Here is a 16074-nt window from a genome sequence, read left to right as displayed (position 1 = left end):
TTTTGTCAATAATATAATATGTATATATAATTTTTTTGGCGAATGTCTCACCAGATTATATTATCTTATACAGTGATGGAGAATCTTTCACTGAATTATAAAATCTTGTAAGATCTTGGCAAATCTTTTATTGAATAATAAAACATTGTGAATTCTTGGTGAATGTTTTGTTAAAGTATGAAACCATATATGATAATAAGAAAACATATTCATTAAACTATAATATACTAACATACATGTTTGGAAAAAAGAAACATAATTTTCTCTTCCTACAAACAATGTTCCAAGTTTCAGTGGCCATGTTTGTCAAGGTTCTTACAATACACTCTTTCATATCCTTCTATTAGTTTTGATAATATTCCACAACAAAGTTCTTGTAGGTGTTGATATTGACCATGAGTTCTGTTAAGGTAGGAGAGATTAATCTTTTCTCTACAACTTTTGTCAAGCTACCACTTTTTTCAAGTTATAAAATTCATTTCTTATTCCAAAGACTCCAACTGCGAGATAAAAAAAGCACATCAAGTTTGTTTACCCCAACACGCCAACAAGTAGCAAGCCCCAACTATATTATATAAGAAAGTATTAGGTATCCCAAAGGCTTGAAGGGGATCTAATTGAAAGAAGTGATCATTGTGAGAAGCCTTCCAATCAATATATGAGTATATAAATGTAGATTTATTATTATTTTAATTGGAAATCTTCAATTAAAAAATAAAATTTAATTACGTCTCTCCAATCTAAATTGATTAGTAGCATAATTCACTACCCTCATATGTCTCGCATTTTTTAACAGCGTTGTAACACGTAGATTAATTTCCCTTTTGGTGAACAATCTCCACCTTTTAGTAAAATATGGTGCAGTGGCTCCAACCCCTACAGATCATTAGGACAAACTAAGAATAGCACAGAAGATGAAAGGTTGTACAAACCAACTTATTTTTCAAACAACTAATCCAACATCAGTACCTAAACTTTTTCATGAAGATATCATATTGAGAATGTTTGGAAAATGATGGGAAATCTTCTGAGAGGGTGATGCGGAAAGAGTGATAAGGTTTCACTGTTTTGACTTTTTTTGTTAAATTAGAAAAACCAATATTAATGGAGATATTGGTATTTTTTACTAAATTTTGTGAAATGACTAAATGTAGCTTTAACCATTCACCTTAAGATGTTTTTACAATATAATTTCCTAAGTCTATTTAATATCTTCGTTATCATAAAAACCAACCTATATCCATCTTAACTCCACATCTACCACTCTTAGAGGGATGAAATCTATTTATCCCTCTGAGCAGTTGGTAGACCCAGAATTAAGATGGATCTAAGATGATAGAATTTCCCCTTTAAATAGTCTATGCTCACATGAATACCTTGGTATTACCATGGGTCAATACCATGGATTATCATAAACCTGGAGCTTAAAAATTATTATTAGTAATTTATAAAAATTAATAATTGATTTTTATTTTATTTTTTATTTTAACCAAGTTAAAATGTTTAACATACATTAAATTACAACATCCATTTTTACTCTTGATCCACCAAGCCCCAAGAGGGATCAAATATTTTTTCACTCTATGCTAGTTTACATATCACGATATTTGATCCCTCTTGGGGCTTAGTAAATCCAGAGTTAAGATGGATCTATGTTGGTTTAATTCCCCCCTTTAAATAGGCTACATTCCACGTGAATACCATGGGTCAATACCATGTGCCATTTTTTATTTTTATTAATACTAATATTAGGTTTAATAATGTTTTTTCGCATGGTATTAATAATAATCTAGCCCATGGTATTTGGCCCATAGTATTTTGTCCATAGGTTTCACCTAAATATAACGCATTTTTTGAGTTTTCGTAAATATAAGGTAACTTATGGAGTAAATATAAAAAAATGTTTTATTTGTTTACCATACCTCGTTTATTTATATTTTTATTAATTTACATGCCTCTTTTTTGAGCCTTCATAAATAGAAAGAGGGTTATGGAGTAAATATAAAAAGAGGTTTTATTTATTTACCATGCCTCTAGTTTATTTATATTTTTATTTATTTACCATACCTTTTGAGTAAGTATAAAAAGAGGTTTTATTTATTTACCATACCTCCACTTTATTTATATTTTTATTTGTTTACACCCTTGCATGTATATAAGGTGACTTATGGAGTAAATATAAAAAACGTTTTGCTTATTTACCATACCTCTCATTTATTTATATTTTTATTAATTTACAATACCTCTTTTATAAATATGGTATTTGGCCCATAGGATTCACTTAAATAAAACCTAGTCTTGAAAATTAGGGCCAATGGAAGGTTGTAACTCCTAATTTCAAGGGCTAAATTTATCTTTTCTACCCTCTCCCTTGAAATAAGGTGGGCTAACCTCCATACCTATTTTTTTTATAAAATAAATTTGAGGTGATTTGTAAAAATGTACTATGATACAAAATATTCGCGCACTAAAAATTTAAAACCCCTTAATTTCGCCTAAGGGCGAAAATTCCGCCTAAATTTTTCATGGTTGGGTTATTGGTTTCTATTATGATGTAAATTTCACCAAGGGCTATGTTATAAACTCCTGGTAGGTATGGGGATGCTTCAGTCATAATTGGTCATGTAATTGAACATGTAGTTTGCAAATATTGTATAACAAGTTTGTAGAGGATGTAGGTGTCGGTTCATCACTTATGGCTCTGAAGAAGAAAAATGAAGGAGAAGGAAGTGTGTCTTGTCGGGGCACTTGTTCTATAGACAAGGGAGAAAATTAGATTGTAGATTATGTTCATGCTTTTGGAGGACCAAAAGCTCCTCAATGGGGAGGAATGATTCAAGTGACTCCATACACACTCAATGATCAAAGAGGACTAAAAAATCAAAGTCTTCAAAATGTACCAAAACTAGGACCAAGTCATAGAGCTTGGCAAGAGCTTTCCGGCAACACAGAAGACAGTTAAATATGAGTCTGTATAATCAACTTATTATAGTTTAAAGTTTGACAAGATAAGGAAAAAAAGGGCCCAAAGTGTGACACATGGCATCCAAGTTAGTTGGTGCGACCCACAGATTACATGGAAGTCAACTAGTGGCCTATAAACCATTGACACTTGGATCTCATTCATTGGTTCCTTATCCATGCAAAAAGATAGAAATATGTATATAAATTAAAATTCTCATATAAGACACGTTAGGGTCCTATGATTGAGTGTTATCTTTTAGTATTTCTAAGTGTATAATATTGTATATTGCAAATGATTTCCAATATATATATATATATATATATATATATATATATATATAGTGTGAGAGAGAGAGAGAGAGAGAGAGAGAGAGAGAGAGAGAGAGAGAGATAATGAAAAGAGTATATATATATATATATATATATATATATATATATATATATATATATATAATAGAAAAAAGAAAAAGAAAAAATAAATGATAAAAGAACCCCACATAAAAGAAAAAAAAATGTGAAAGTGATGCCAGTTGAAGTAGCACTGGTAGTAATATTTTTTTGAAGAATAAATTCATAAGGCTATGTGCAACTTGTTTAACATGCCACAATCATTTTTCTTGTTTGAAAAATTTTGTTTAATCATGTTCAAACAATTTTCAATTTATGTCAGTTTGATTAGAATGAATAAGTTAGCCAAACAGTGTAATCTTGGCTAAGATTAGATTAGGTATATCAGATGAATAAATTAATCCAACAATGTAATACAGATTGATGCAAAATGGTAGATTAAGTTTTTGTTGTTTGAATAGGTGTTTTTAGCACTTTAAATTGCAAAATAAGTAAGGGTTTTCACTCCTAAATGCACCATAATTTCTTTTAGTTAAGTTAGTTTAGGGGAAAATTGAGCTTATTATAAAAAGTGATATATGTGAGATTATTTGTCCAAAGACTAGACCTTATTGTAAAAAATATATGCGCAATGGGACAATTCACCGATAAGCATTTAAACTGCGCTCATCTCTCCCATTCCTAATCATATCCCCATTTCATCGAATCGATCTTAGCCTCCTTTGAGCACCCCCCCCCCCCCTCCTCCTCCCCCACACCTACTCCCTTTACCAACAAGAGCGAGGGGTCCAAAAAATCGGTTCCCCCACCGGGCCTCGCTGCTACATGTCCCTCTCACATATTTTTGCACCCCCACCTCACTTACCACTTATCACTCATACCCCTCTCCGAAAACCCCTCAACCCTCACTCCCTTTCCTGCCAATGGTCCCACAACATTTTCCGCCTATCGCTTATCACCATGTTAATTAACAATTGAGCCCTCCCATTCACCACTTCCTTCTGTTGTGGCCTTTTTCTCGTTGTAGAGTAAATTCTCCCCCAAAACAATCATTTTAGCCAACGGTCTTGCCCCATTGCAAACCTATAAACCTTCTCACTTGCCCTCGATCAAGTTCTTTCCTCACTCTTATACTCTCACGGTGGCATCATCTCGATCTCTATTTTCCCTCATCTATTATTCGTTGCTGACAAGAGTAATTACTTGCAAGTTCTTTTTCCCTGGCAATTAGCATTGTCATCCTCTAGAATTCTTCCATGTTACCACAATGTCCCCTAAAACTAAAACTGACGCCACTATGATAAACCTGAGGCTTCCTCCCTTTGTGGATTTAGACCACATTTCCTTAGCCAACAAAGACTACAAAATCGCCGAAACACAGTGTGAACTCGACCCCTTTAACTTACATTGTTGGTTTTGAGACACCTATATAGACCAATCAGATGAAATTGAGCTTTGGCAATCCAAACTACCCCTATTCTTTTTTTGCTAAGGTAAAAGCGGATCCTTCTATTCAATTAAAAAAAAGAAATAGTGTACAAAAGGCAACCATGGTGGTGAGGTCCACCAATATGGCAGGCCTAATCCAAACCAATGTCCCAAGATGGCAAAGCAAAGCAAGGGACGGCAAAGCCCACCCAACCAAACGAGCAGTCTAAAACTAGCCATTAGATCCTATGCTAAAGATCCAGTGGATGAAAAACATATCGGGTGGCCAACAAGCACACTGTTTAACAAACAAATCAGACCCGATGAACTCATTAGACCATAATTGATAATCATATCAGGTCCATTTTTAACATAACCTTCATTCACTTTCACCACCTGAAATTTGCCATTTGCGTGCTATTCCAGTGAGTTCACGCGAACAGCTCGACACTTAACCTCTGTTTCAGAGCCACCAGCAAGCATGTTTAATTCTGGCCATAGATTGACCTTGATTGATCCAACGGTTACGAATCATATCGCTCGACCTAAACGCACTGATAATTACCGCGTGATGATGGCAGTATTTCCTCCCCACTCTTAGCCACGTGTTACGTGGTGAGTGGAATCGCTTCCAAATGAGAAAAACCACTTCCGGCTTGAAGGGCATGCGATACACCAGAAACCACTTTGAGGGCAGTAAAGGTACCACAGGAATAAAAGCGGGCTTTTAGGGCTGCTGCAAAATTCTGGAGTCCGGCGCCTGGGCTAAAGGAAGATGAAGATCCCTCCTTCTAGTCATCCCCCTGAAACTTCTGGTTCGCTGGTGCCAACATAGACTTGCATCCCAAAAGCGACATTACTTGTGTCATATCACTGCATAAGATTCAACTAGCCCCCGGCTTTGTGCCTCTATTTCAGAACACCTTTTTGTCCTCATCCGCCTGATCAAGACACTGCTCCCTTAATCTGTTCCGAGGCATATCTCGTGAACTCAACTTGACCCTGTTTTTGGTGCAAAACACTCCATGATTGGCTAGAATGTCCGCCAATTTATTTGTCCTCCTTCGAACATGAGTGAAACTCACGGTGCATAAGTCTAGGAGGTGAAACTGGATCCTTTGAAAGACTTGAAGCAGCCTCCAATGACTTGAGAATTTTTCTGGTTCTGTGCCACAACAGATTCTTTTAACCGAGTTAATGATCAACTTAGAATTGGCTTCAATAATAATACTATGGAGATTATCCTGCTTCATAAATATAAACATTGTTCAATAGCCATTAATTTAGCCATATTGTTTGTAGCTCTTCCTAGATGGCAATGGAAAATAAAAAGGATACAGCCATTTTCATCCTGTAACACTCCCCCAAAACCAGCGATACCTGGGTTGCCTTTTGAGGCCCCATCAATGTTGAATTTTAGAAAACCCTAAGGGGGAGGATGCCAATAATCTGGCTTATTTTTCGGATTCATAACCTTCCTATCCATTCCCTGTGGTATAAGCCCCTGCATACCCAGCTGACGAAGTATCTGCATCTCATTTTCTGAAGGTGGATTTTTTGGGGAGTTTCGCACTATAGTGCCAACCATCTCCTTGAGCTGTCTTAAGATCTGCTCAAAAATGCATTGGGTGGTGCTGTGTACATTTTTGAAGATTCTATTGTTCCTTTCTTTCCAAACATTCCAAATTATGAAGCCTGGAGTTAAAACCCAAGCCAAGCGAAGAAACTCATAATCAGAGAAGTTTCATCTCCAGTTATTTAGGGTGTTGATAATGCTTTCTTTGTCCCTGTCTATCTATTGGAAAATTGTGGCAAAAGTATCCCACAACCTGGAGGTGAAAATGCAGTTATTGAGAAGGTGCTCCATGGTCTCTTCTTGGGCTTCACAGAGTTGGCATCTAGAAGGTCCCAGAACACCCCTCTTTCGAATATTTTCCCAATTCAGAATTTTCTTATGATGTACCAACCACATGAAGAGTTTGATTTTCATCCAACCTTGATGCCTACAAAGGTTCTGCCAAACCCTGTCCGCTACGTAGGAATCCAGCTCAAGGAATATACTCTTGGCTTCCTTAATATTGAAGGTACCTTCTTTTTTGTTGCCCCATCTAATTTGGTCATGCCCCTCTGAAACAAGAATCTTCCTTTGGCCCAAAATTGTCAGTAGAGCATCTGCTTTTGCTTTCAAGGGGTTGTCATCCCTGAATTCTATATTCTTCCAGGTTCTCCATTTTTCTTCAATATTGGTTTGTTCCCAAAATTCTTTAACCCTAAAAAACCCTTTGGTATCTGTTCCTTTCTTGAGGTCCAAAAAGTCCTCTCTTAATAGTGTAGGTTCTTGTTGCCATTTATCCTCCCAAAATAGAGCAAGATCTCCTTCTCTGATTTCCAAGAAACTGTTTTTCTACACTAAGCCTCTATTCTCCCAGGCCTTATTCTAGATATGATATCCATTTATGATGCCCGTCATTCTTATGTGATCATTATCTTGCCAAGTGTTGGCGTATTTTTCTTTCCAAATACTAGCCCACTAAGCCTTTGGATCTTTTACCCAATGCCACCATAATTTTGCCCCTAAAACCTTACTGAGCACATTTGGATCGTCCAATCCAAGACCCCCATGGTTTTTCAGTTTGCAAATCTTATGCCAGCCTACCAGGGCCCATTTCTTTCTCTCCTCCCCCTTACCCCAAAGAAAGTCTCTTTGAATGGTTCTAAATTGTTGTAAAACTCCCTTTGGAGTTGGAAGTGTTGAAAGCATGAAAATGGGGATTGATTGCAAAACAGCTTTTGTAAGCACCAACCGACCTACTAAGTTTAAATATCTGATAGTCCATTTCCTGATTTTATCCTGCATCTTATTAATTACCAACTCCCAGATGCTTTTGTGTAAAGGTTTATTAGTTAGAGGAACTCCCAAGTACTTGGAAGGAAGGACCTCCCTTTGAAAGCCCAGAATTCTGGAGATATTTCTCTGAATAGCGATATTAGTATTAAAGAAAAAAATCTTAGATTTGGATAGATTTACCTCCATACCTATGGCCATGGCAAAGTCACGCAGGATTTTTTTATAAGCAAGAGCTTCTTTTACAGTGGGGACTCCTTGCAACATAGTGTCATCAACAAATTGTTGATGGGTCAAAGCCTGTCCAGTCTCAGAAAGTTGGAGACCCTTGATGTTACCCCCTTCTTTCGCATGCTTGATAGACCGTCCAAGTCCTTCCATCATGAGGATAAAGAGAAAGGGAGAGAACAGATCTCCCTGTCTGAGACCTCTTGAAGGAGTAAAGGTCTTGGAAGGAGAACCATTAAGCAGAATTGAAAAGCTAGAAGAAGTAACCAATGCCATAACCCATCTTACCCAATTATGATCAAAACTAAAGGCTAGAAGGACCTTCCTAATATAGGTCCAATTCAACTTATCATAAGCTTTGGCAAGGTCCAATTGCATAATCATTCCCAACTTCCTCTTGATTAACAATGAATGCACCACTTCATGCGCTTGAATGATGTTGTTGAGTATTTGTCTACCCTCCACATAACCTGATTGCTCCACAGAAACTAGAGTAGGAAGAAGGGGTTTGAGTCTATTGGCAACAACTTTAGATATTATTTGGTACACCACATTGCACAAAGCTATGGGTCTAAACCTGTCTGAAGTCTGAGCATTATCCTGTTTGGGTATCAAGGAGATGAAGGAAGTATAGAGCACCTTTAGAATGGTTCTATTCAACCTAGAATCCTCCACTACATTCATAATATCTTGTTTAACAATGCTCCAACAGGCTTTAAAGAAATCCACATTGAAACCATCAGGGCCTGGCACTTTTCCATTCTGCATTTCTTTAATGGCCTCACTGACCTCCTCTTCAGTCACTGGCCTATTGAGATTGAAATTATCCTCTCTTGATACTGGCCTAGGTATATACCTTGTTAAGTCCCTGATAAAGATATCTCTATCTGCAGTGGTCTCCTTTGCTATATCTTGAAAGTGCTGGACTAACACAGTTTCTATCTCTTCATGGAAATTGAGAAGATGACCTCCCTCATCCTTGATCAAAGAGATCTTATTATGGGATCTATTCGCCATGGTGGATCTGTGGAAAAATCTAGTGTTTCGTTCCCATTCTTTTAGCCATTGAACTCTAGATTTTTGTCTCCAATATATTTCCTCTTGTTTACATAAGTTCTCCCAGTCTTGATGAAGTTTGGTGACTTGTTCATCTATGACTCTATCAAAGCCATCTATGATAAGGGTTTGATTGAGTGCCTGCATTTTGTCTTCAACATCTTTTTTCGCTTCAAAAATATTGCCAAATTCATTCTTGTTCCAGTCTTTGAGTCTGAGCTTGATGTATTTTAGTCTTTTGTGGAGCAGAAACATTCTTGTTCCCTGTATATGTAGATATTTTGTCCACCATCTTGCTATATTTCTGATAAAATCTGGGTGGGTGAGCCAGATATTCTCAAATCTGAAAGGTCTGTTCTTGGGGGTACCAATGCCCTGTATCTTAATTTGTACAGGCCAATGGTCTGAGCCACCAAAGGGGAGAATTATCACTATCATTTCCTTGTCATTGAGCATAAGGTCCTCTAAAATTATGAATCTGTCTAACTTTGAGGCTACTTGAGACTCCCCTCCTCTCTTGTTGTTCCATGTAAAGAGGCCATTATTCATATCAGTGTCAACTAGCTTCATATTATCTATGAAAGTTTGAAATGCTATAGAATATTTGCTTAAATTTCTTGTTCCCCCCTTTTTTTTCTGAAAGTGATTTGATCATGTTGAAGTCCCCACCCATGATCCATGGAACTCCTGCATGTCTATCTCTTAGTTCCACAAGAGAATCTAGAAATCTGAGTTTATCATCTAGTCTTTGGGGGCCATAAACATTCGTGACCAAATAAGTCTCTCTGTCTCCCACAGGCTGAATAACCACTGATAAATAATTCCTAGATGCCTCAGCATCTATTATACCAATCTTTTGGGGGTTCCAAAAAGTGAGTACGCCTCTTGCTGTATTATCTACTTTAACTTCTAGAAACTCGAATCTATTGAGTCATTTGCTATGAATTTCCTTGATTTTTTGAATGGAACATTTAGTTTCCTAGATAAAGATCATATCCAGAGCTTCTTGTTTCATTCTATTGCTAAGTATTCTTTGTTTTCTTTTACTCCTAAACCTCTGATATTCCAAGATATGAACTTCATTATTAAAGATTTGTAAAGGAGTAATTGGTTAGGTCTTTCATCTTACCTGAATCTATCATTAGCTTTCCACATTCCAGCAATAGCTTGTTCTTCTTTTTCCTACCTCTTTCCTTTCTTGGGTTTCTAGGAGTTAATCCTGTTGTGGTTTTCATAGTTTTCATACCTTTGTTTCCCTGCCTTTCATTGTTTCTTTGCATTTCCAGCCCTTTAGCCTGAGTTTTCCACAGGAACACCTGTTGTACTCTATTGAACTCTTCTTGAGGTAATGATTCTACCCCTCCCATGGTTCCCTGTTTCAAGAATCCTTCCAGATCTAGGTGTTCTCTATCAAGAATCTCCTGCAGTTCATGATCCTTCGTTTCTATCTCACTCTGGGTCATTTCCTGGTCCATCTCAAGTTCTCCATCGCTCAACATTGTCTCTTTCTATTTAGTAACATCCTATGTTTGTTCCCTATCTTCTTCTTTCTCCTTCTCCCCTGAGCTTCCTTCCATTACCTGATCTACTTTTGATATTCCTTCCTCTTCTTCGAGAACTTGGAACCTGTTCAGACTGGCCTATTGCCCTTTTTTTTTCTACTTCTTTAGCCCCCTTTTGCCCCCTTTTCCTCTATATCCCACTTTGTGAAAGCTTTCAGTGTTTTTCATTGTGGTTGCTTTACTTATGTTCTCTATTTTACTAAGAGGGCAGTCTCTAAATAGGTGCCCATGCTCATGGCACCTGCGACATCTGAAAGGAATATGTTCATAATCTACTGTTTGCACCCATTCTTCATAAAAAATTTCCAAGATGAACTCATCCGGTAAGGCTCCCGATAGATCCATCTCCACACATATTCCTGCAAAGGAAGTATATTTTCCCCTTCTGGTGGCCTCAAAGGCTTTAACAAAACACCCTAGTTTATTTCCTATGGAAGATAATGATTCTGTTTGCCAGTAATCAAGAGGTAGGGAGTAGAGTCTTACCCAGACCAAGACCGAAGTGAAAGTTTCTCGCTCCAGGACAAAATTCATCATCCATGGCCGCATGTAGAGGCCTGTTGCTGCATAGAAGTAGGGTCCTCCTTCAAACACCCTGTCTTTGTCCTCAATATTTGTAAAGACCACAGTGAAGAAACCCTTTGACCCAAGATGTAGGTCTATGCTTCCTTTTGGTTTCCAATGGTATTTAATCCACGCTTGTAATGCCTTTTCAGTGGGCCATAATCCCATGAATTTACAAATGATAGCATAGGTCCGCATGTGGTCCCTGTGTGCCTGCAGAGCAGGATCATTTAAAACTACTCTGGGAGTGACCTCAGCCTTGGGTTTACATGGCCCCTTTTGTGCCTTGTTTTCTGCTCCCTGTTTCTTGTCTTCTTCCTCATTATCTTTTGTGTTGTTGTCCTCCCTTGGTTTGGTAAAATCTTGATCCTCTTCCATATTCTTTTTCCTTTCTCCTGAAGGCCCTCTAATAGATTCTATTGGTTTCTTACCTCGACTGGCCACTGCCTGCCTATAGGAGGGAGTGGAGCTCCCCCCTTTATGTGCCTCCATGGAGATCAGAAACCTGAAAGCCTAGCTATTCATCCGCATTCTTTGTCTGCTGACCGCTTCTGATAAAAAACCATTCAAAATAAACTATCCATCCAAACTACCCCTATTCATTTTCCCTCAATCTTATTATTTTCCAGAGTTTTTCCTCAAATGTCAGGCCTCCTATCTCTCAGGAAAAAGAGCTATCATATCCCCTAATGGTGAAACCCTTTTCACCATTACCCCTGAGAATAGAAACCGGATCTTGTAGATCCCACATAGTGAATCCCTGAATCCCTTCTCAATTGCTGCTCTCAAAGAAATTTACCAAAAATTGACTTTTCCCTAGAGAGCTAGGATTTTTGAAGTCTTCCTAGAAGAGGATTCTCAATTGCCCAAGAAAAACTCCCCTTATCCCTCTTCTATTTTCCCCCAAAGAAAAATATGCATCATCACTATCTTGCATTGCATACTTGAGTATTTCTCAGATGAATGGGTAGATGAGCCTATTTTAGGCTTTCTATCCACCCATTCCATAGACGAAGGACTTTCAGTCATTTTTTACTATGGCCACTTTCTTGCAAATGTAATACATGAACAATTCCTTCAATTTCTTACTGAAGGAATGTTAAGATACTCTTCCATTCTCATGCATATGTTTCTTTTCTTCCAGACAAACAGGTTTCCTTTTGTAGTTCAGAAACTCAATCAGCAGGGTGAACCTCAGTCCATAATCTGTTGGACCTCCATTATCAGAAATCATTCACAGGAGTACAGGTTCAAAGATTTTATTGATCAATTCATTTATCCTACAACTTGTTTGCCAAGTGGACAAAAAAGTCCCCATATCAGTGAGTATATTCAAAAGGCCTTGCATCTTAGTGAGCAGGTGAAGACAGGATATTAGTATTTATACCAAAATTATACAGAGATCATGGTTTATGGCTCTGAGTTGCTGCCCTATAAACTGCCCAAATATCTTCCTATGAGGATATTTTCCTTGGAATACATCAGGAAAATAATCCAAACAGATAACATTCATTTTGTGGCAGCCAAGAAGAAGTCCCAGTTCAGAATCAAAACACAGATAGGGTCATTTATTTGTAACAATAGAGTAGCAAGAGAGTAAGCAGACCTCCTTCTAAAATAGATGAATTTCCCCCTCAGCTTCGCATGGTCTTATAACACTTTGGAGTAATTTATTTAGCTTCAACTTAACTTATATCTTTTCTTCTGTTACATTTCATTTAAATCTAAAAGGTACAGTTAGTTCAACTACATTGTCCTGTGAAACTCCTTTGAAAATATGAAACAGATCCCTTATAAGTTTTTAGACTCCATAGCCCAATGGAAGTTTCAGGCCTTTAATCAACCAAATCAATTTTAAAATCAAACATCGAACACTCATAACTAGCCTACTATCTAAATACAACAAAGTTAAATCTGATAGAGAGATCCCTCTCTAAGTTTAGGAAGGCTAGATCCTAAGATCCAAAGTGGCTTTGTGGTTACCTCTGTTGTTTTATTTTGCAACCTTGGAAAATTACAGAGTGCTAACATTTTGGCAACCATATTGGGGATGAAAAATCATTCATTTCATTTTTACAAAATTAACTGCCCTAGTTTATAAAACTTTATTTTAGGAGGAGTAATGATCTAAATTTTAGAAATAAAGGATTAGAGGTTGTCTCTCACATTTAAGGCCTGGCTCCAAAAATAATTTACACCAGATCTCATCCTAATCCAGAACCTCCCGAAATTTTAGATGATCCTAAAAATTTATTAAGGAAAATAAGTTTCGTTGAAAGCCAAGGAAGTAATAGTCCCCTTTCTAGGGAAAATTCTCTTCCAGAAAAGTTTGATGCCATACAAGATATTATTTTTGACTTACCATTCGAACACAGTTTATTTAGGACCAAATATGAAAGTTTTGTCAATCAAATAGTAATTGATAAATCTATTCTGCAACCCTATAAATCTATAGGACCATCTATTGAACCTGAGTTTTATCAGCAAGCCCTCCAAAACTTTGAAAAATAAAAAAATATTATATTAGCACTTGATCAAGCTGTGCATCAAGCCTATATTCAGCAATATGTTGAACTTTATGCCCTCACTATCGCTGCATCATCTCATTCTTCCCAATCAGTTCATCCTACATCAATTAGCCCCACCCCTTCTATAATCTCTACTATTTCTCGAGTAGTATCACAGACAGTAACCCAACCTATCCCAACAAATCCCATATCTATACCTTCCCTAAGACCACAAACTATTCAACCCAACATGGCTACTCGTTATGCTCCCTTGGTTTTACCTGGGTAGTTGCATCATATGCCCCAAGATGATCAAACTAGAATTCCTAAATTTGATGCTACTGGTGTTATTAATGCACAACATCATATAGATAAAATGAACGATTTCTTTGATCTTCAAGAAGTGGATGAAAGTTATGTAAAGATGAGACATTTTGCCCAGAGTTTAGGTGGAGAGGTAAGACAATGGTTTAAAAACTTAGTAGCGGCTAGCATAGCTGACCTTGTTGCCTTTCATTAGTATTTCCTAAATAGGTGGGAAACCAAAAAGAATCCTCTTCAGATCCTGAATGAATATAAAAACCTAAAGAGAGGAGGTATTGAGACTGTGGAAGAATATTTCTATAGGTTTAATAAAGTTTATAATGAAATTCCACCTGCTATTAAAACTCACCCTGGCTTGGCCCTTATACATTTCCCTGAAGGATTTGATGTTGATATGGTATATCAGCTAAGAGAAAGAGACCCCACTACCCTAGATGAAATGCAAGCCAATGCCCTTAAAGTTGAGTTTAATTTATTAGCCAAAAAATAAAAATTAAAAACTCAAAGAAGGGTTACTATGAAAGAGGAACCTTCCTCTTCTTCTCCATCTAATTATAAAATAGACAGTCTACTTAGAACCATGGAGAAAGTTATGGATAGGATAAGCATCACTGATAGGGTTCCTCTTAGAGAAAACCAAACTGCTTCCCAGATCAGAAATCCAAATTTTAGAAGAAACCAACCCCAGATCAAACAAAGGGACCCAAAAAGTATAGATCAGCAGGTAAGACCTCCTTTTCAAGAGAGCTATACAAATGAGGAGGGAGAAATAGGTAAAGACATGAATGATTCTCAAATAAATTAAATGGGAGTAAATGACAATGATTTAACATTTCTTACTCAATAAGAACAAGATCATTTTCTACTATCCTAGGATGAGATAGATCCCGAGGAGTCAGAAGAATATAAGAAAGGTTTTGAAAATGCAATTATGGAAGTCCATAAGTAAAATAATTTGAGGAGTAGGAAAGCACCTGATACTCCAAATAAAAAGCCAGCTAATACGCATGCTAAGAAAAACCCTGAGATTATTGCTAGAAAGAATATTGAGGTTCCAACTAAGAAAGGACCTGATACTGTAGTTAAACCATCTCAAACTGATAATCCCTCCACTAGCCATCAAAGAGATATCTCCCAAATGGACTTGGTTGAAAAACAGAAGGACATCAATTTAAACAAAACTCAAACATCATTCAATATAGTGTTGATTTGGGGTAGCATCGGATGTGCTCTAGCCACGAAAATTGGTGAATAGGTTAAAGAACATGAGATATCCAAAACCTAGAAATCATTCTGGGAAAATGCATCCGGATGAAGAGTTATTAAAATAATTAATATTTTTAATGAGTTCCTAAGTCTAAACTTAGGGAAATAAAAAATATTAATGGGTGTTAATAAAGATAAGAATGAGAAGCTTCCAAAAGATAAGGATCAAGTCTATTTAATGTTAGCTGTTGATTAAGGACTTAGTCTCTACCATTGATTCATCAACAGGAAAAGTATAAAAGGAGACTTGAGGGGCAGTTGGAGATATACTGAGGGAGACCAGTTAGTTCGATTTATGGAGTGGGGTTAGTTGAGAAATTCGAACTAGAGGTCTGGAGCGCAGCAAGAGGCAGTGGGTACATAACAGAGAGTGAGGAACAGTACCAGAAGATCAGCGCAGATGGTAGAGAGGAAAACGCAGAGCCTCTCAGGCAGATGCAAAGGCAGCAGGACTACGCATTCAATGGAGGGCATGTGTGGGTGATGCAGAGAGGCCCAGTGCTAACGCAAAGAGGCAAGAGCTAACGCAGAGGGTCTAGGAACTACGCAGAGGCCAGCAAGACTGACGCTGAGACTGAGATAATTTCTAGAGAATTTATCTCTGTTGGGTAAGCCAATTTGGCACCCAGTTGTACTGAAGAATAGTTGATTAATAAAATCCTCCTTTGCTGCACCCATTTTCCTGCATTGGGTTTTTCTGGGGACAATTGCCAAAAAATATCTAAATCAATATGTTTTGATTCTTGTGCATGTATTTGTTTTTGTATTATGGTGTGATACCTATAGCAGAATTTATTTTAATGTTTACTGGAGGGTTTTAGTAAATAACTTATTGGAAAATATGTAGGTAAAATAAATCAGTTGTTGCGGAGATAGAATTTTCACATGGTACCAGAGCAAGAAATCAGAGACAGGAAGTGAAAATAAATTATGGATTGATACCATGATGCATAGGAATCTATGTCAGAAGACTCGCATAGAT

This window comes from Pinus tabuliformis, chromosome 2_1, assembly GCF_031772625.1.
Source record: "Pinus tabuliformis cultivar Carrire ecotype Pingquan chromosome 2_1, CPIR1, whole genome shotgun sequence".
In the NCBI taxonomy this organism is placed as follows: Eukaryota; Viridiplantae; Streptophyta; class Pinopsida; order Pinales; family Pinaceae; genus Pinus; species Pinus tabuliformis.
The sequence above is the reverse complement of the archived record's forward strand: the minus strand, read 5'-3'. Positions refer to the sequence as shown.